The 15091-nt window shown below is 36.6% G+C and overlaps 1 long non-coding RNA gene across 3 annotated transcripts in view; it reads left to right on the top strand.

Annotated features, from left to right (window-relative positions):
* The window catches only part of LOC141424459 (uncharacterized), a 71830-nt gene that overhangs the window by 13080 nt on the left and 43659 nt on the right, over window positions 1–15091 (top strand). The window contains exons 1-2 of one of the 3 annotated variants that reach the window (XR_012449388.1): window positions 13706–13862; window positions 13941–14024. The exons of 1 other annotated variant lie outside the window; for it this stretch is intronic. This is a non-coding gene — a long non-coding RNA (uncharacterized lncRNA). Of the gene's footprint in view, window positions 1–13705; window positions 13863–13940; window positions 14025–15091 lie in introns of those variants that run through there. One more of the 3 variants, XR_012449382.1, reaches the window with a different exon arrangement.

Here is a 15091-nt window from a genome sequence, read left to right on the forward strand (position 1 = left end):
ATGTGATTTTTGCCTTTTAATTGTATATTTCAAATATATCTCCACTTTTTCATGTTCTCTTTCTCTTTGACTTCACATTGAATTTGATTTTCAGTGGAAATGGAAGGAACCCTTTAGGGACCACTGTAGGTAATGAGATGAGCAAGACATGGGCAGTATTTCTTCCTGAGCTGAAGAATCAACATGGTTCCCAACAATTATTTCTCTTCTGTTCCCTAGGCCTTTGCCTATCAGGCTATCAGTTAAAAAACATTCAGGGTGGTCATTTCTGATGGAATTAGCCTATTTTTTTTTCTTTGTATTAAAAACCTGACTTAGAACAAATTTAATTTTTATAGCTCAAGCAATGACAAAGCTGGAAAAAAAGAATGAGCTAACAATTTTTAAGACTTTGACATTGGGTAACATAAGACAGTGATTTCTAAGAGATGAAACACAGAACAGTTGAGACCTACCTCTTGGAAAAAGTTTCCAGACCACTGTACAGGGTAGGGAGGAACCCAAGTGAATTTTTGGATGTCTATCAGAATTCTACACCCAGTGAAAATATTTTTCAAAAAATGCTGAATCTTTTCAGACATCTAAAACCTGGAAGAATTCATCACTAGCTGAACTGCACTATAAGAAATGGTTATGGAAGTCAGTCAGGAAAAAGGAAAATGATAACAGGTGTAAATCTGTATCTATGGAAAGAAGTAAAGAGTGCTGAGTAAGTAACTCTGGATAAACACACAATATTTAAATCTCTGAAAGAGATAATTGGCCAGCCTAGGTCAGTGGGTTTTTAATCACACTTGTAATCTTAGCTACTTAGGAGGTTGCGATCAGGAGGATTGCAGTTTGAGGCCAATCTGAGCAAATAGTTCACTACCTCATTCTCGAAAATATCCAACACACACAAAAAAAAGCTGGTGGAGTGGTTCAAGTGGTAGAGCATTTGCCTAAGAAGTGTGAGGCCTTGAGTTCAAACCCCAGTGCCATAAAAACAGAGATAATTGACCTTATAAAAGAAAAATGGGAGTTATGATATAAACAGTAGTAAGATGCATGAAGAAAACAGAAGGTAAAGGAAGAGAGTAATAAAAGTATGCTATTATAATGTTTTATACTATACATAAAGTGGTATCATGTCATTTAAAGGCATTCTGTAATGTTATCATATGAACCCTAAAGCAATGGCTAAAGTAACACAGCAAAGAGCCTTATGTAACAATCCAACAATAGAGATAAGACAAAATCATGAAAAATATCCAGTCCTAAGGAAATCAGAATTAGAGATGAGGAGAACAAAGAACAGATGGGACAAACAGCAAGCAAATAGCAAGGAGTAGATTTACATCAAGTACATTATCAAAGACATTAAATATAAATTGTCTCAATAGCCCAAAAGGCAGAGGATGTCAGATAGGTTAAAAAAAAACCAAACAACGCCAACTCCATACTGCCTACAAGAAACATGCTTTAAGTATAAAGACAGGAATGAGTTACAAATAAAAGGATAGGGAACAATATCCATACTAGTCAAACAAAAGTTAGAGTATTTACATAATATCAGAAAACATATCATCAAGAGAGACAAATTACCTCCAAGAGAGGTACTAAGTATTCATTCCTTTATCTTAATCTAAAATAAAAATATTTCAAAGATTAAAATTTGTCCTGTTCTCACTCAGCAGGGCAACTCTTTAATAAGTTTTTAAACTGTAGATACAGCATCTTCCTCCAGGCATATATTTCTTTTAAAATGTCCTCTTTTCAAAGGTTGGGGGAAGGGGAGAGGGGGGGGAGGGAGGGAGAGAGAGAGAGAGAGAGAGAGAGAGAGAGAGAGAGAGAGAGAGAGTAGTTTGCATCAAAACAAGCAGACAAATATAGAATATATTCCTTCTTGTATAGCTGATATGAGCCAAAAAAAGAAGCAGGGTCAATTTTCTTTCTTTTTTCATGAGGATTTATCTTCTTCTCATTTTCTTCTCTTTGAAGTTGTTCTGCAAGCACCCATACATGCAGGTGCAGATGTCTTTATTTCACTTCATGGTGAGTTCACCTTTTCAGTTGCTTAAGCTAAGAAGCTTTGTGTCATCCTCTTCTGTCTTTTACACATACGTCTTATTGGATAGCCTGTTTACTCTACCTTCAGAACATACATAGAATCTGACTCATCACTTTCATTGGTACCACCTGTCTAGGGTCACTATCCTCTCTCCAATTACTGCAGTGGATTTTTATATGAAGTCCTTGCTTTCACCTTTGGATGCCAGTAATGTGGTTTGGAAATGAAATATCCTCCCAGATGGTTCATGTGTTGAAGGCTTGGTCTTAACCTGGTGGTGCTATTGAGATATGATTAGATCACAAGGATACTAACTTTGTGAATGGATTAATCCATTAATGAATTCATAGCTGAATGAGCTAATAGGAGGTGGGATCTTGTTGGAAAAAGTAGATCACTGGAGGCATGTCTTTGAAGGGTATATCTTTTCCTTGGTGTCTCCCTGCCCCCCGGTATTTCTTGAATAACTTTTAGCTGCCATGTCTTTCTGTCATGATAGATGGAAACCTCTAATGTCATAAGCCAACATAAGCCCTTCCTCCTTTATTTTTTACAGGTATTTTGTTATAGTAATGAAAAGTGACTAATATAGACAATTGGTACTAGAAGTAGAGTCATTGCTGTGACTAAACCTGACCATATGTTTATTAAGGTTTTGAAATAGAAAGTTTTCTGGTTTGTAGGATTTTGAGAATGAAAAGGTTTAAAAAGCTGTAAGTGGCAATTCCTATGCAGTGAGCTTAAAGATGGCACACTTTATATGGAGAGATAGTTAGAGCATGGAAATTAACAGCAAAATCTTCAATAAACCTAACTATGGTGCTGCCAGACACACAACATACACACACACACACACACACACACACACACACACACACACTTGTGCACACAAATGTCTCACTCCCACTTCAATAATCCCCACTCAGGACAGTTGACAAGATGAAATGACCAGTGAAGCTGTGGAGAAAGTCAACCATGGTAGGAAGTCACCACCCACTTCAACATAATCCTTTTAGGCTTTGAGTTTTATTTAAATGAGAGTGGTGGCTTCTTCAATATGTTCGTTACCTCTGCTTGACATTTGCAGTTTAAATTTGCTATGCATTTGGCTTCTAGTATATACAAAAAATTTGTAGTATATACTAGAAATATGGCCAAGAGTCATATTTACATTGCCATTTGCTGCAATTGCATCTCTCTGTTTAGTGTGGTGGCTTTGAGGGCAGGGGCCATGTGTTTTATTTCCTTCAAAATCTTCCATTGCAATAGTGTTACTTGCAGTAGCCACCACAGCAGCCAGAACAACCACATCAAGTGCCATTTATTGATTATCTGCTGTGTGGCAGGAAATATAGCAGTTGTTTTATAAACTTGTTAAAGTTATTGTGTTGTTTTTCACTCTCTGTGGTTTGCTTAGAATGCATGACACTTTGTTTGGAATAGACATTTACCATTTACTTGCCGTACTATTTCAATACAAGGAATGAACAGGTACAGGAATCAGGATTGTGATTTGGGATAGGGATGTGAAATGTGTAGAATTACTACAAGCTAATCTATAAGTAGAAGATTTAACCTAAGGCCCAGAAACAGAGTAACAATTTGTGAGGCCTGCTGATGGAATTTTCTGGGAAGCCGGGTAACTAAAAGAGGAGTGGATACCAAGACTTTCCAACTAACTTACGGTAATCAGTCACTGACCAGTACATCAATGAATTGTGAAAATGTTTTTGAAACCCAAGTTTTATCTTAACCAACTCTAGAACATTAGTCCAACTTGTTTCATTTTTACTGAAATTTGTTTGGATTACCTGAGTTAGTTGGTCATTGTGGAACTTTGGAGAATGCATATTTGATGACACAGAGATTTTCACTGCCATGCTTATTTGGAAATGACAATGGAGAAGTAGGATTCCTTTTTATTAAAACCAGAGTATGCCTGATCTCACTCTATTTTTTTGGATATGAAATGAAATCATAGTCATGATTTCCCCATCACCTTCATTGCTATTGGCCTTGACTGAGTTTCTTATACTTTCTTTCCTGGATTAATACTTAACTGGTCTGTTCAACGTAGAGTACTATAGGCCAGGTTTTGTCTTCAGGACCTGGGGACATGCAAATGAAACATAAAGTACTTTGTCCTTAGGATGCATCTAAGCTTTATTAGGAGAAAATTGATATATGTATCACACAAGGTTCAGTCAAGAATAAGATATTACCTTATTTTATCTCTTTTCTCTTCTTGTTCTTTTTTAGTGGAGGTGCCAGTGAGTTTACACTGAGTCTCTTAACAGATAATTTAATATTGGTAATTGGTTGCATAGATGTTAGGGAGTTGAAAAGGCACGGAGGGGAGACTGAGGTATCCCAAAATAAAAATGATTATAAGAAACAGCTAGGGTGGGGAGTAAAAGGAAAAGATTTAGGGTTATCAAAATCCCAAAAGCTCGAAGATGGGTTCTGCAGAACTGCTTTTCATACCATAAGAGCCACCAAGAGACAGTCTGTGATCTCTAATAGAAGCTGGAACTAGTTGCTGATCTGGGAAAGAAGAGTTCTTTTAAAAAAAGGATCTAGTGGTGTCTCCACTTCCTGTTTTACTGTTGCTCTTTCATCCCCTTATTGATGGAGTCCTCAAGGAGGCAGTGACAAAGGAATCTGGGAAATGTAGTTGGCCGAGTCCCAGCCTCAGCATTATAAAGAAGAGTTTAGAAGGATAAGGGGGAAAATCTAAGTAACTTCCAAAACATTTAAACAAAAATTGATAGGTAGGCGAACTGTCTGAAATATGTAGTGGCTCCAGAGAGAATGTGGGGGAGACACTCAGATCCTATCTGGGTTGGCAAGAGTGGGCAGTTCCTTGCTTACGGCAGGAGTGATGCTGCAGTAAGCTTTGAAAGACAACCAAGCAATAGTAATAAGCACCCATTCAGATGTTCGTTAGCTAAAAGGCAGAACTGGCAAAGTTTTGAAACAAAAGCCAAATAAAATAATAAAATAATAAAAAAATAATGAATTATTTTCCAAATAATTCATAACTGCTTGAGGTTAGGGTTTGAAAGGGGAAAGGAAAGAGGACATAGCTAAAGGTTCACACATTTAACCAATATTTATTAAGAACTTACTGTGTACCATGTAATGCACTGCATGGTGAAGTATACACTGAAGAAGGGAGATAAGCAGCTGAGACAGACTATAATAGCATACACCGAGGAAGAAAATTGATAACAGAACGCAAAATAAAGTCAATAAATGGGATGATTTGATGGAGAATAAACAAGTACAACCTAATTTAGTTCAGTTAGTATGGGAAGGTCTATATGCTGAAGGATGGAAAAAAGTACATGAAGTGTCCAGAATTTAGTATTACACTAGTCCTTGAAGTCAAGGGAAGGCTAGGATGACTAGATGTGTGTGTGTGTGTGTGTGTGTGTGTGTGTGTGTGTACTTTCTCTGTCCATTGCAAAAGTATAAATATGTATGTCATTGGAAATAGCCAGGAAATGCCTCAGCCACAAGGAGCTGAATTCAGAAAAGGGTCTAGGGAAGTAAGAAGGATATTGTCATAGATGGGTCTTTATGTAATGTTCAGGATGGAAAATTCTTCCACAGTAACTTTTTTAAAATTTAGGGTTGATTTCCTTTTATAACCAGGTCCTCCCAGTCCTTTGCAATAGTGTTGAAGAGAGTCCTTAAAAGATTCCAGACATTTTTCCCCTGAATATTTAAAAATTATCTCAAATAGTAGACTAGTCATTTACATAACTCACTAGTGGGTTCTTTTAAGGGATATTATCCTAGTGAAGTTAGTTGGAAATGAATCAGATTCTCACCAGCTAACAATTTAATGTTCTTGAAATCCTATAGTTTACTTTGGTTATGATTTAAGGACCTAATGTATTAGTGTTTCCTAGATTTGTCTGAGGGTTTTCTTATAATCTGATTTTTCTAAAGTTAAAACAATATATAGTATCAGGCACAATAGTTAATTGAGTATTTATTTATGAGAGAGTACTATGTCCATGAATAGTTAATAATTTTTTGGTGGTTGTTACTATGTTGTGATCTTCTATTTAAGGATGTACCTATTGACTTCTGATAACAGTCAATGAGAGATACAGCAAAAAAAGCACTCACAAAGAAAGCAACAGACTCAAATTAGAATGTCATCATTGCTTTCTAGGCAGATTATTTTTCATGTTTATAATCACTGGGACAGATTCCCTTAATTTTTTTCCAAGTCCACAGGCCAATCAGAAAATCTAAGCTTTTTAACTAATGCTGGGGTATCTTCAGTGCTTCATTATGGCACTTTCTCCACACCAATAATCAAAATCCTTGTGATTGCTATTCTCTGAAGGGAATAAAGCCTTTTAACCGTGCAACCGTTTCTGTTCCTGGCTCTTCATGAGGTGCATGGGTCAGATTAGACCTCATTGCCTGCTCTGCACTGTGTCCCAACTTGATCAAATGCTGTGTATAACCCACCAAGCCCCTACAGACCTGACTGTGTCTAATTTCATAAAATTTTTCACTTTTATTTGTAATTTTTATTCACAATTTTTCACAAAAGTACATTTCTTTTTAAAGAATTAGAATCTCTGAAAGGATTTTAGTGAAGGATAGGTGTTTTATCAATTAAAAACTCTTAGATCCCTCAAGATACACCATAGACCTCAAGTCAAGGAACACTGGTATATAAGTCACTGACATTTTATTCAACTTTGGTGTCCTCTAGCTCACATGGAAGCCTCTGCTATGAACAACCCCCCAGTGTGCTCCCTCCACCCAGATCTGTCTCATTCTCTCGGGGGCCCCCTTTCAATCTCAGGCTACTTTTAAGTATTTCTGCTTGATGCCCAGCTTCTTGTTTCTTAAAAACCCCAGCAGTACCTATGTGTCTGTTGAGGCATGCTTTGAAGATTTCTCTCCCCCTCTCTGAAAGTATCATTAATCCATTCCTAGACCATTCAGACTAGGTAATGGGATACTTACTCAACCAGAGGTAGGATGTTCCCAGCCACAGAATAACAGCCTCAGTTAATTTGCACAGAATATCTTATTCCTATGTCTCTCTTATGTAACACTTTCTTTCTGGCGAATGCAAGACTCCTCAAGCAATAACAACTTGCATTTATACAGTCTTATGAACATGAACTCACATAAATCACATTCATTAGTGACTCTTTCCTTCAGAGGTCCCTTTCCCAGGTGACTAGCGTGCCTCCAGCCTGCCTTCCAACCTCTGCTTTGCCTCTATTATTGGTATAATCATACTTGGCTCTCCCAGGGGAAGCCCACCTGCTCCATCCTTTTCCTCACTGTTCCTTGATTCTCACAACAATTTAACTGAGGTCCAGGACCTCCTGCTGCCTGATCTGATAATCCTTCTCCACCTGCTCCTCAACTCACCTAAGTGTCTCTTTCCTATTGTAGTCACTCCTCTATCCTGCTTTCTGGAGAGGATTGAGGTCATCTGTTCTGTCTGAGCACCAACCTCTTAACTCTTCACCCACTTAAAAATCTCCTTGGGTTTTCACCCTCCCATCTTTCTTCTAAATATTGCCTGTCTCATCAAATGAATAAATATTGAATAACACATTAGTGTAGTTAAGAGTGAAAGTGATAGTTGATTCTGGTTTGGCTACCAGAGTTCTTAAAAGTTTGAAAGCTTTTCTTGCCCCTATTTATTTTAATGAGGGGACAATTAAAAAAAAATTCTTTAGGCTCCAGTTTTCTCATGTATGAATTGGAATTAATAATAGTGCTTACTTCATAGAAAACTTGTGACCCTCAGGTGAGAAAATAAATGCACTTACCTAGGGCTTAACCAATAGCCTGCAGCCATGAAATTAGTTTCCCTTTTTAAGCACACTGTTCTTCCGAGCACTTACCAAACGGGCTTGCTGCTTGATCTCTTTGTGCCAAAGAGAGTGAAAAGGTGCATGATTGTTACTTCTTTAAATGCTTGAAAAGATAATGCTTTCCCAACACTGCTTGAATAGTGTTATTTTCTACATAGGCTTAAAATGTTTAACAAGTAAGTATTTCTTATTTCTTATTTTATTTTAGGACAGGAGCCATGTTTTATAATTACTATCCCCATTTCAAAGATGGGGAAATGAAGGTATTGGAAATAAAGATAATTTGCCCAAAGTCAAAGAGTGACTAAATTGGGAAGATAAGGCATAAACCTGGATCGTGCAATTTTGTACCAATATTTTAAAAAATACACTAAGAAACCTAATCAGAATCTTCTGAATAGTAATCATGTGCTGAAAGATGGTGTATTCTTTTTGCATAAAAGATTTTCTGCATTACAGCAGGGGGCCTTACCCTGATGTGTCAGGAAGAAGAAGAAAATTCATTTCTTATACCAGCCTGTCAGCTGCCCTTTATGATTGGACCATATACCATTAGACAATCACAAACAGTGACAAGGGCTTTTGCTCTGTAGTGATTCTCATTTTTGAATTGGTTTGCTGAAATGCTGCACTAAGCTGCATTACCAGAAAACACTACAAAGAGCAGACGTGCAGTGCCATGCAATATTTATCATTTAGATGTTTAATCTGGGTGTTTTAAATATGACTCTCATTTTGTTACAGTGTTTGAAGTGTTTTTTTTAAGATTTGTGTAAAAAACACAGTGATATATTTTTATGAATTAAGTTCTTCATTGCTGACATAATCACATCTTGAAAGTGACTGAAAATAAAAATCTTCCTAATTTTTATTTCCAGAATCATATAATTTCAATTGCGGATTTGTAGTTATTTTACTAGAGTGAATTCACAACCTCTGCAGCTGGTATAATTCTTATACCGACCTTAGGGGAGACTTCCCCTATAGAAGCACAGAAGATATGTGCTCTTATATTAACTCCCAGTAGATTACAAAAAGTAATCAGAACCAAATGGAAGATATACTCTCCATTATATATTTTCAGACTTGAAGCAGTATGTTTTTCCTGCATACTAAAGCAAGAAGGGACCTTTTAAATTATCCCTGGCCCCTTTATAACTCCTTGAGTAAGTGTATTGCAAATAAGCACATTTATCATTGGAGACTGTTAGTAAAGAATATGGTATTTATTCAGACAGTTCAGAGAAGAGTTTTGAAGAGTTTTGAGATTGCTTATTTGGTTTAGAGCCATGTTCACTTTTTCACCAAGATATTGTTAAGTGCTGAAAGTTAGAAAGCTTATCATTTCACTTTCTCTGTCATAGCCAATGAAAATATTAATTTTAAAGAATTAAAATGTAAGGGTAGGCTATATGAATTTTAATAATGAGTTTCATGTTTAAATTATATGAAAATTTAATAGAATATATATTCTTAGGTTAATTTTAAAGACACTGCATTTCTTGAGTCAATATGAATGCTTTGAAGAGATTTCAGGATAAAAAATTAGAATAGAACAAAGCCCACTGTGGAAAATCAGTAACTACCAGCTATGATAATAACCTATTACAAGGCACCTGGTGATAGCATGGATTTGATCACAGAGGTCAAATCATGTTCTCTGTGTAGATAGCAATGTGTGCTGCATCTCTTTTCTTATAACTTGGAAAGTGTACAATAAGGGGGTTCTCTATGTCCTCTGGCTCCTGCATAGTAACAAGATTCTATGTAGGAAGGCCATTAAGACATTTATGAATGCATCAATGGTGACTTAGATGGGAGTCTGCAAAGTGCTCAGAGATAGAAAATTTGTGCTTACATATTTATTTATTTAGGATTTTACCCTTACTGCCTAAAAGGATGTGAGATGGCTTTTGTACTCTGAGCAATGAAGTAAATATATTAAAACAAATATTAGTCTTTTAGACAAACATCTTCTCATTAGTCTTTTCTCTGTGAAAAGAATGAGGTTTAAAAATGGTTTGAAGTTTCTTAAGTCATTATGTTCTGTGGCTTTTCTAAAATTAGAGTGCCACGTTTTCAGTAACTGTGTTTGTATTTACATAATTTTATTAATTTTTATTACAGTTCAAAGCATAGAGCCATTTTACCAATTGCCTTTTTGTAATTAGAATGTTATATCTTCACTTTGTTTTGGCTCTCAGTGAGTACAGTAGCATCACATTTCATTAGCAAATACAGAACAGTATTTCCTGATGTAATTAGACAAGTGTATTTGGTGTTTAACATGATTTTCATCTTCATTAGAGAGAGATATGAAACGTATGAGTTTCCTTTATCACTTTGAAAATTCTTCTGCCTTGAATGAAAGTCTGGAATTTTATTGTTTTTGTTTGGTTTTGTGAGGCAGCATGTTACCTGGATTAGTGGAAGAATACAGGGGTTGGTGTGTGTGTGTGTGTGTGTGTGTGTGTGTGTGTGTAAGAGAGAGACAGAGAGAGCGCGCTATGAAGAGACAATATCTGGAAAGGCAACAGAGGAATGACTGTTTAGTTCAACCTGAGAATGATTTTTGTTGTTGGACCTGCATTCTTCATTGGGAACTTTCCCTTTTTCTTGAGATGGGACTGTATTGGTCACTCTACCTGATTGCCTAAGACTCTCTTTGTGGAAATGGATGCTGGTTTATGGCTCAACAATAGAACATTATGTATTAGTGAACAAAGCATTATTCAAGAACATTAGAGAAGCAAAATGTATAGTAACTATTTTGTCACTAAATATGCTTCTATTAAAAATAGGAATTATTTACTCATTCTGTCTTACTGATTTATGGAAATAACAATAGAAATAAGGCTTTGTAACATTTTAAGCTTTTTCTCTTTGACACTTAATCATGTTGATTATCTTATCTTTCTCCTTTTATTGACAAAATATGGGCAGTTTTTTATTTCTACTTATATCACATTATGTGGTCAGTTTTAATTTGGTTTCTTATTTTTATATAATATTTTCCTTAGGAAAAATGTCATTAGAAATAGTGTTGGCTATATATTTTATAGGATTACATAGTAATTATGACTATTTAAGTTGGTCCTTAAAAATATACAGGGGTTGAAAACATGGTATTTTTCACCATAAAATTGCTTCTGCTGTTTCATAGTCCTTTATGACCTGGTCTGCCTCTGCTGTGGTTTTGGACATAACTTTTAGTTCAGTGGAACAGAAAGATCCCAGGGGACCTTAGATACTGACTCAGAAATTTAGTATGTTCTGGTCTTGTCTTTTAGAAAAGCCACAGAGCATAAAGAAACTCCAAACAATGTTTAACCTTGTTATATATGTTTTCAAAAATATTTCTTAAACTGTTTATATCCTCAAGGGATTTAATTTAATTTATAAGAAGAATAGCAAAATGCTAAAAAGTAGCATAAAGGAAACAAGAGTTAGAACAAGAATCAAGGTCAAAACTCGAATAGGACATATTTGAAATAGCTGTACTCTGTATTAAGGTCTAAACTTTCCAGTGGCCTAAGTGAAAAGAGACAGCAATTGTTCGTTATCTGGGGCATGTAAAACCTTTCTTAGCACATAGCCCTAAAGGAAATTTTTGTCATAGAAGAGCATGTAAGAACACCATGAATGATGCCCTCCCCTATAATACTCCTATAGTCAATGAAATAAAAGATTTCAAAAACAAGGACTCACGCCCCCTTCATTAGTATGAAAGCTGAGTGCAGACTCTGAAGCAATAGTCTATTATGAGCAAGTCTGCCAAAGGTTAAGATAATATGATAGCCAGCAAGTCCTTCAAACTCTTCTCTTATAGATGGTAGGCAGTATAAAGCTGTCTTCTCTGGTGGGGTGCTCTGTGTTGTATACTGAGCTTACGTGGGCTGTGGTGCCGTGGGTGCCTACCTAATACCCACATTTCTTTTATGAGCAAGTCGTTCCTTGTATAAACATTTCCTGCTTTGTCATGCGGCCTTGCTACAAATGCTACAGCCAGAACTGAACCTGGGATAGGTAATTGAGTCAAAATCCATCTTCTAAGCCAACATTCGGAAATGACATTGTAGGAAGGTCTTTCTTTGGGTTTGCTCCAAACTAATTAAGGACTGACCAATTACTAAAATGGCATCTTTGCACTTAGGGTTGTTATCTTGAAACACAGCAACTTTATTTCCTCCTGATGTAGTTATAAGTAATACCAATTAAGATTATTATTATTTGCTTTTTTTGAGACAAGGTCTAGCTTTATACCCCAGTCTGCCTTGGAACTCCCTATGTAGCCTAGGCTGACCTTGAACTCTTGATCCTGCCTCAGCCTCCCCAGTGCTGGGATTATAACATATAGTGCCACACGTGGCTCAAGATTACTGAGACCTATGTTTTTGTTGAATTCATGAAAATATCTAAGGTTTCTATACATAGCAATGTTGTAATATATTTGCCTTAATAATAACAGTGGGCTTTAAAATTGCGCTGTTTTAAAATTGCGTAAGACCTCTTAAAACAACAGTTAAAATGTTAAAGAATAGTACAATTTGGAGGGCAAGGTCTTCTATGATTTAGCATGTTGTGATATCTCCATTCACAATCAGAAGAACAAACAGCTCCTCTGCTTCACTCTTTACTTTTGTGGTTTAGAGAAGCAGTGTTATAGGGCACTTACCCATCTATTTGCAGTAAGAGGAAGATGGAATCCGGAACCTGGGAGCTCTCTCATTGTTTTTTCCTACTGTAAAATTTGAATGTTGAGTTACAATGAGAAAATTCTAATGAAGCGAAGCACATTCCTCCTTCAGCCCCTCAAAGAGCACTCTGCTAATGTGGTCTCCTTTCTTTAATGATTCAACCCAAATCCGTGATGACCTTTCTAATGAAACATAAAACCTACACTATACAATCTTACTAATATATTCTAATGCAATTAGGTCACACAAAGGGCTTGTTAAGTTTGCAGTGTCTGCTTTCACCTTTACCAGAATTTCTAGCTATATCGGAAGTGTGGCACTTCACTGTTATTATACTCCAAAACACAAAAGATTTTTTTTTAAATAAAACTTCTCCCACTATCACTCTATAAAATATATCATAGTGTTTGATGATTAAAAATTATGAAAAGCAAAGGGTAAGAAAGTGTACATCTTAGCAATATCCAAATTATATATTACCAGATTGATAGTTAAAAACTACATGTTTTCTTAAAGAGACTCAGTTTTATAAATGTATTCAATAGTTTCATATTTAATAGTGCTTTGTAGCTGCACTCATTAAGTGATTTCCTCATTAGGAATAATTATCTGTTTAGAACTACTGTTGCCTTCCAAAATACGTTTCTACATTTATACCAATGTCCAGTAGTAGCCAGATCTGAGCTGCTTGTTGAAAATTAGCACTTCAGAGTTGCACCTTAGTTCATTTGAAAATGTTTTAATCAACTGGCTCCTATAGAATTGCCTTACATATATTAAAAAAAAAAAAACCCATGGCAACCTGTTAATATAGTTCCTATTTTGCATGAATAAATATGGAGAGAAGAGAATCAAAACCCTTTGAACTGCAAGCATGCCATTTTATCCTCTTATCTGGTTACACATGGCCACTGAGAAGCCCAAGTTTCTGGAGCTGCCTCCACAGCCACCTGCCTGGCCAATGGCTCTCTAGAGATAGGAGGTTGCTTACTTTTCCTGTAATACAGATAACTGTCTGCCAGGAACTAAACTGAGCCCTCAAAAGTTATTGAAGGTGTGAGATTAGATCCAGCCCTGGAGGAGGAGTGATCCCAGAAGGGATTCCTAGGGAGCCTGCTCTGCTGAGGCGGCACACATGGCCGGGCTCCTCGGTAGGGAAGTCTGGCTGGCATCTCTACAGTCAGCCACCACCAGCCGATGTTGCTGCCGGCACATCAGAATCTCTTAATGTACTGAAGAAGAAAGAGGGTGAGGACAGCAGGGAAGGGAAACCAGGGGGAAAATGTATAAAAAATTCACCATATAAATTAGCTGGGTCTCTTGCAGTAAAAACGAAGAGTTTCATCTGAATATGAATCCCGGGGCTCCTTCTGCAAGTGCCTGGAGAGACTGCATCACGTAATCTACAAGGTAATTATTAAACGTGCATAGATCATGTTGGTACAAAAAATGGAAACTTGTCTCCAGAAAAAACATTAAAAGGTCTGCATATGTCAATGAATTAGAGTCTGTTTGCTTCTAACATCTGCTATTTTGGGAATTCCTCTGAGGATGTTTAAAGAGCAAGTTTTGTATATTGAGGTGGCTGTTCCATTGTTGTGGACAGTTGAAACCGGAGTAGGCTATTGAGGGGAGCTAACGGTTTTGGCACTGGGTTTGGGTGTTAAGTATCAACTAACATGTTTATGCCCGCCCTTCAGATGTCCACATACAAAGACCCCTTTCTCTCTCTTCTGGCAGGAGTCCAGGCCAATCTTGGAATGCTTAGTACTCCGCCCATCATTAAGGGCCCTGTGTTAATCGTGGGGCTTCATCTCAGAAGCCCCCTGGAAAGGAATGTTCACTGACCCATAGTGTCCACATTTCCGCCTCTGTGGAAACGGCAAGCACATGAACATGGGGTTCTAAAGCAGAGCTAAGAAAAATCCAGCTCAAGTACATGCAAAACTACCTAAAGGTTTAATATTTTAGCCATGCTAGTGAGCAAGTCATTAGGTTGTTGGCATCTTTAAAAAAAATCCATGTTGTATTTAAAGTGTACAATCTATATGTATACATACATATATATGTATATGTATATACATTATTTCCATAGAGAACACGGATACCATACCCCTTATTTGATAGCAAGTCTTAGTCCGTTAAAATGATGTTGGTCTGATCTGAAATGATAGGTTCAAATTGAGTTTTGAGGGAAGCAGGCAAGCAGAGTACACAGTCCCTGTGTCTCTGTAGCTTTAAGCTGAGTGCTGTAGCTGTGCTAAAATTAAAAGACATTGTACTTTCTTTTGTGATCAGTTTGGCATTATGTTGATGTTCTGTAGGCTTTGTTGAGACTGAAGATTTTAATGAGCTGCATGTTTACAAATTTATTAAAATAAAATCCACTATCAGTGCAGAAGAAATTTGGATCATCCCATTAATAAACAATTTCAGAGTGGTTTTTAGAAAATAAGGAAGTAGATGGTTTCTTTTCT

The sequence above is a fragment of the Castor canadensis genome, chromosome 1 (genome assembly GCF_047511655.1).
Source record: "Castor canadensis chromosome 1, mCasCan1.hap1v2, whole genome shotgun sequence".
Taxonomy (NCBI): domain Eukaryota; kingdom Metazoa; phylum Chordata; class Mammalia; order Rodentia; family Castoridae; genus Castor; species Castor canadensis.